The sequence below is a fragment of the Schistocerca cancellata genome, chromosome 3 (assembly GCF_023864275.1).
Source record: "Schistocerca cancellata isolate TAMUIC-IGC-003103 chromosome 3, iqSchCanc2.1, whole genome shotgun sequence".
Lineage (NCBI taxonomy): Eukaryota > Metazoa > Arthropoda > Insecta > Orthoptera > Acrididae > Schistocerca > Schistocerca cancellata.
The window spans coordinates 731522913-731529173 of record NC_064628.1 but is presented as its reverse complement, the minus strand read 5'-3'; the positions used below and the strand labels follow the sequence as shown (position 1 = coordinate 731529173).

General features: G+C 41.2%; 1 pseudogene; it reads right to left on the bottom strand.

Moving 5' to 3' along the window:
* Positions 1-4594: 4594 nt before the first annotated feature.
* On the bottom strand, positions 4595-4711 carry LOC126177496 (5S ribosomal RNA; annotated as a pseudogene).
* Between the last annotated feature and the right edge of the window lie 1550 nt (positions 4712-6261).

The window sequence follows — 6261 nt, the reverse complement described above, 5'->3', positions numbered from 1 at the left end:
CTAATGAATGTATGACACATTCGACAACTGGTACGTTATATTTTCAATATTCATTCTCTTAAAAATGTCTTCAATTCAGTTACAAAAAATTTTTTTTTATTCAGTCAATAAGCTACCTATTCGCTCTTACATTTGGTGTCATCGTAATTTTCGAGATATTTCTGAGTAGTTAACTGGATGTCAGTTAGCGTCTCTATCAGAATTGTTTCCATAATATAAGTACATCAACACAGAGGTTAATGAATGTGTGGGCCAACAAAATCATCTAAATCATGCGTCCTTACCCTGTTAGTGTCCCACATGTATGAATGTATGAATGTGTTAGTGTCCCACATGTATGAATGTAAATTAAAAAAAAAATCTCTTCCAAGAGTGCACCAACTGTTTCTGAAGTGCTTGTAAAATAGGAAGCTAAGGTCGAATAGCATTCTTCAAACCAACCTAACTAGTGTGAATTATATTTTTTCATTTCCAGTTTCATTTCGAAAATATTTTAATGGAATTGTCTTGACAGTAAAACATATGAACAATTTTGACCAATTTCTACTGCTAAGCAATCACTTTTAGATCTAATAAAGAACAGAAAGGACATAATGCAAATACTTACTGTAACAACATAAGAAGTGAATACATATTAGAGGATACGCACCAATCGAGTTTGTTACAGTGTAATGTGTCACATTAATACTGAAAAGAAAAACCTGCATTTCACGCATGTGGATCAGGTTTACCACAGTAAGATAGGCTACCTCATTAGAGTGCACAACAGCATATGCCTCCTAAGTACACATGTGCCAGATAAATGTGAACTACAGATACAAAAATGAAAAAAAATCACAGTAAAACTCATTAAGTAAAAATCGTACAAAAATCAAAATCCAAAGGCCACAAGATACTGTTTATAGCATGAGGAGTACAGGATGTTTGGAAATTCCGGTTACAGACTTGTACGACTCGTAGAGGCAGCCGAGGAGACAATATCTTGAACGCTGCAGCCGTTTAAATATATGTCTGCTAAGAAGGTATGCAACACTGTAGTTACGGTGGGAGATGCGTAAGTCAGATTAAATGACGTCATTAGAATTCCGTCCTATATCTCTGACTTGGTTCTAGAATCATTCAGGTTTCTGTGAGTGTTGGAGCAACGCGGTTGGGTACTGCAAAATACATGGTCCTTCTGCATGGCGAAGCTCTAGGTAATGGATCAGTTCCTCGTCGGCTTTATAAAGATCGTTGTCCACAACGTGGAACTCCATCGCATATCCTTTTTGCCAGAATTACGCAACGGCTTCGAGGAAGGGGTACCTTCGCCGTCAGCAGGCGTGACCGTGGTGCTCCAAGAAGACGCGCTACATCCGAATTGGAAGTGGCCGTACTGTGGAAAATAGTGTTTGTCGTAATTGATTACGTTTCCTTTTTGTTTCTTTGGTTATTAAAGAGTGAGACTGTAGAAATATCAACATGCTGCCAATTTTGTATCACGGAAACGATACGTTTGTAGTCATGGTTTCCAGCTCAAAATATTATTTAGCAAGTACCTGTACTGGTGCTACAGGTTTGTGGCAGGAATTTCAAAGGTTTCCTATATATTACAGTTCCATGACACAGAGTAATGCCATGTGACACGTTCATCATAACTCAGTTTCGTATTAGGAAGGCTTATTAAGGCAAACACGTGAGTAGATAAACTTGGAAATCTTTGTTTTCGACTTATTTTGAAAACTTGTAGCACTTTCCCACTCCGAAAGAATTACAAAAGTGAAATATAGTTTCTATAATCAGTTGCAGTGAATCATATGTTGGTAAGATACATCATGTTGATGACTATAAACAGAGAAGACAAATCTTCTTTATGATATCATATCTGTAACTCTGTGGTCATTCATTACTTTAGTTACTTTCTTTCCCATTTCAGGAAACCAAAACATTTCATTACGTTTTAATCAACATCTTGTTAAATATCTATAGTGGTGTCTTTCTCAGTATCCACCAAATTGTTCGCAGTAAGGATATTTTCAGCTCTTTGTCATTACCAGTATCATAGATAATAACTGCGATGTCGTCTTTATCAGCTTTAGGCACTCGGGCTTTTTCATCTCAAGATTCTTGTTAAGACTATAAACGACTTTTGTATCATATTTTTCTTTTCTATTTTAATTTCTTGGGTTAATATGAGCTTCCTACCAATAACACCTGTGTGGCTCATTTTGAATCTATTAATTTTAGCTATTTCATTAAGAAATTTTTCTTCATCTTTTTTGTGGAGATTTGAAGACACTATCAAGTTGAGGCTTTAAAAAGGTGTTACAGATAAGATAAAAAGTGGCAAAGGAAACCATAAACATTTTTTAATCACAAAAAATTCCATGATAATGATCAAGTGTTACCACCCAATTAAAACACGAAACATGCAGATGTCATTATCGATTTAAAGAAAACACAACCAATCAAATGTCACAACCAGTTCAGTCCGAAATTTTCTTAGAAGTACAGTTGACAAATACAAGACTGATTTAATCAACTCAGACATACTCTCGCTAACCCCATCCATAAATGGAAATAGCTTGTGAAAACCATTCGCTAGGAGCTAGTAGCTATTTAACAACTACTGACGAAGCTGTGGTGTTAGATTCCCAACACATTCAGCAACACTTCCCACTTGTTTCACAGGCCGGAACGGCCCACTCGCTCAGATGCTAATTCGAGCCCTGCCGACTGGTCGATGTCATACTGCCAAGGCTGGTCCAAGAGACTCCGCAGCAGCACGTGACTTGCTGCCCCCGGTCGAGAAGGGAAAACCGCGCTATCTGTAATGTCAATGGTGTCGTTCGATTCTGCCACCGGAAAATTTAAACAACATGTGGACATCATGTAAATCAAAACAAAAAAATAAATAGTGTGTATCTCTAGGTTTGTCCCGATTCCTGTACCACCCAAGAAATCTCACGGCACACTCTTCCAATCTAATACATGAGTAGCTACACCCACTTTATCTCTGACATCGTCACACTCACCACACCCATATATAAAATGAGCCCTCTTACTTATGACGTCATTCACATTCCGAGCAACCATATCTCATTTCTTGGTACTGTGGCAACCATTAGAAGAGAACAGCTAATCACAGCCCAGTGCATTTCTGGCGATTTAAAGAAAAGTGCAAATCTCACTGCTACCCCACAGCAGCCATCTTGGCTGTCTTCAGAAGTATTCAAAGATCTGACTTTTTAACTTCGGTTTCAAAAATATTTCTCAAAAGAATTGCAGTAAGAGCGTACCTCAAAATGTGTCCACATATAAAATACGTCAGCTGCATATATACAGACTCGGACACGATGTTCACGCCATCAGCTTACGCGTAAGGCAGCTCTTTTAACTGTAGAAAGTTCGATCATCGTATCACATTTGGTGTAAGACGCAACACTCCATACAATTAACATGCCGAAAGTTTTATATGGTGCGCTTGAAGTCTCACAATGCCATATTAATTTCTAAAATATTTCCAAAAGTATCTCATATATACAAAAAGTGCAACGTTTTTATCAAGTATTTTAACGTTCTTTCCACAATCACACACACACACACACACATACACACACACACACACATAAACGTATCTATTAAATTACGGTCCGAAGAATGATTGGAACTCTCATTTCAGGTACCTCAGTGCTACTTTCACGCCCGAATAGTTACAAATCACTTGCTAAACAGACCATACATATTGCACGTCAGTCCGAAGTGTGCCAGTGTACCAAGACTGACCTGGCGAGGTATTACTGCAGAAAACCTCTTGTGCGTGTGCTCTTGCGAGTTGATTGTCCTTTGTAGTGTGTTCCTCTTTCGATGCGCTTTGGGGTGCGCGTGTTGGTGCGCCCTCTGGGATTCCGTGCGGGAAGCCGAAAGGGAGTATCGGGCAGAGAGAGAGAGAGAGAGAGAGAGAGAGAGAGAGAGAGAGAAAGAGGGAGTGAGTGAGAAGAGCGGGCCTGGGCAAACCGACGCCGGAAGATCGTGGAAGTCGCGTCGGCATGTGGTGTGTGTGTGGCAGTTGCATAGGGGTCGGCCGAGCAGCGGAAATGGAGATGCTGCCGTGACTCGCTGTCGTTCGTTCTGTTTACGAGTTCCACTTTCCTCACGCTGTGGCTAAGGGCTGGTGTTATTCTGACCATTAGCTTATTAGCAGCATTTGGATTAATATTGTTAAAGGTGAGCCGTTAGTTTGGTGCATCTTCATCTGGTGGAGTTACAGTGAGACTTCTTTCTGTCGTATTCTGGCTTGCGCTGCGGAGCAGTGAGTGTTTCCACGTCGCGTGTAGAAATACTGACTTCTACCCTGGTTGGTTTAGTATGAACTGGAGTGCATATGTGGGTGTGTTTGCTTAAATTGTTGATGAAGTGTTTCACAATACCCTTACTTGCACTCCGTCTTCAGGCCACAAGTGGCCCATCGGGACCATCCGACCGCCGTGTCATCCTCAGTTGGTCAGCACACCTCTCTCCCGGTCGTTATGATGGTTTTCTTTGACCGGAGCCGCTACTAGTCGGTCGAGCGGCTCCTCAATTGGCATCACGAGGCTGAGTGCACCCCGAAAAATGGCAACAGCACATGACGGCCGGATGGTCACCCACCCAAGTGCCGGCCACGCCCGACAGCGCTTAACTTCGGTGATCTGACGGGAACCGGTGTATCCACTGCAGCAAGGCCGTTGCCAATACCCTTACTTCAGTGTCTTTAAATTGCATTTGTTTGTTACTGAACTTAAGGGATGCCCAAATTGTCAAACTAGTCAAGTACAGTTTAAGTCTACTGTGACACCACTGTTCACCTGTTGGATTAAAATTAATGCAATCTTAACCACAGCTAGCAATAATTAAACGCTAATTGTAAGTGCCGTATGTGTTTGTTTTTCGGTCCTTTTCTCTTACTCACTACTGTTGAGTGTTAAACTGTTTTGGAAACCCCTTTGACCTCATTTCACGGTGTGGCTTTAGAAAGAGTTCTGTGGGTACCTTTGTTAACGGCTCCAGTTGCAACGGAGTTTCTGGCCCACACATCTATCGCACGCCAGGGGTTTAGTGCCAACCGCTAACAGTGCGGTAACTTGTTATGAGTCCTTTTCGAATCACTGTCTGGCCTACGATTATTGATGGATTTCTATGGTAAAATTCAAATGGAGGCACTGTCTTGTTAACTTGTCTGAAGTGAATGTGCTTGCCTTGTGAAACTTGTAAAACAGTTCATTACTGATCCTGAGTAGTCTAATCAGTGGTAGGGCAGTCGTTATTCTGGACCAGACTGTTGTTGGCATTAATTGCATTGCCTTGGTAAATCCGTGTGCAACGTAAGATTATAACGCAAGCGCCATTGCGGGTAATATTTACCACTTAACTATATGAGTTGGTTCTGTTAATCGTTGTGACACACAAGCTCACGTAAGACAGAGCTGTAGGGGGCAGATATTGCTGTTCGTCTGTGATATTATTTCCTGTAAGCCATTGTGCCCATTAGGTTATGTAAGGCTTAAGTACAGTGAACAGTTTGGTAATTTTCTGTGTTTCGTAATAACATTTTACAAGCATTAACATTTTGGGAAAGGTGTAAATCTCATATTGGCATATTATTTGATGTTCGATAAGTTGTTGATGATTCATGTTAAATCAGCTGATGTACATTTAAATTGAACCAGTTATGTGTCAATATGTTGTGACCAGTGCCTTGCATGAATTTTCTTGCGCAATAAATTAAATTTTATATTCTATCCACGATTTGTTGCTCAGCCTCCCACCCCAGCAGCCCCTGCATCTTGCTCCCAACCGTATCACCTCTGTTGGTTAAAATATTATACTAAAGAGTTACGCACACAAACAAACAGGGAGTGTGAATTACTGCCTGCTGCTTGATGAATGTAATGCAGTGGATGAGGTCAAGGCGCCAATTTCTTCGACTACTATTGACCTCTCTGCACCAACAAATCCTTTTGCAGTGGTGACGAGCACATTCGGTCTGGAATCTCAATGACTGCAGTAGTATCTTCTTCAGAGATAGGTCCCGCTTCGAACTGAGCCATCACTGCAAGCGAAGAATGTCTGGGGACGCCACGGTCTGTGGTGGGATACCAGCCCGACTGTCGCCCGCTGTACATCATGACAGCCGTGACTGATATCTTAAGGTGCCATTTGTTTACATAGTAGGACCGCTTTGGTTGTCATCCCCTACATACTTGCAGCACAGCGTTGCGTCGATGAACCGGTCTTGATTTT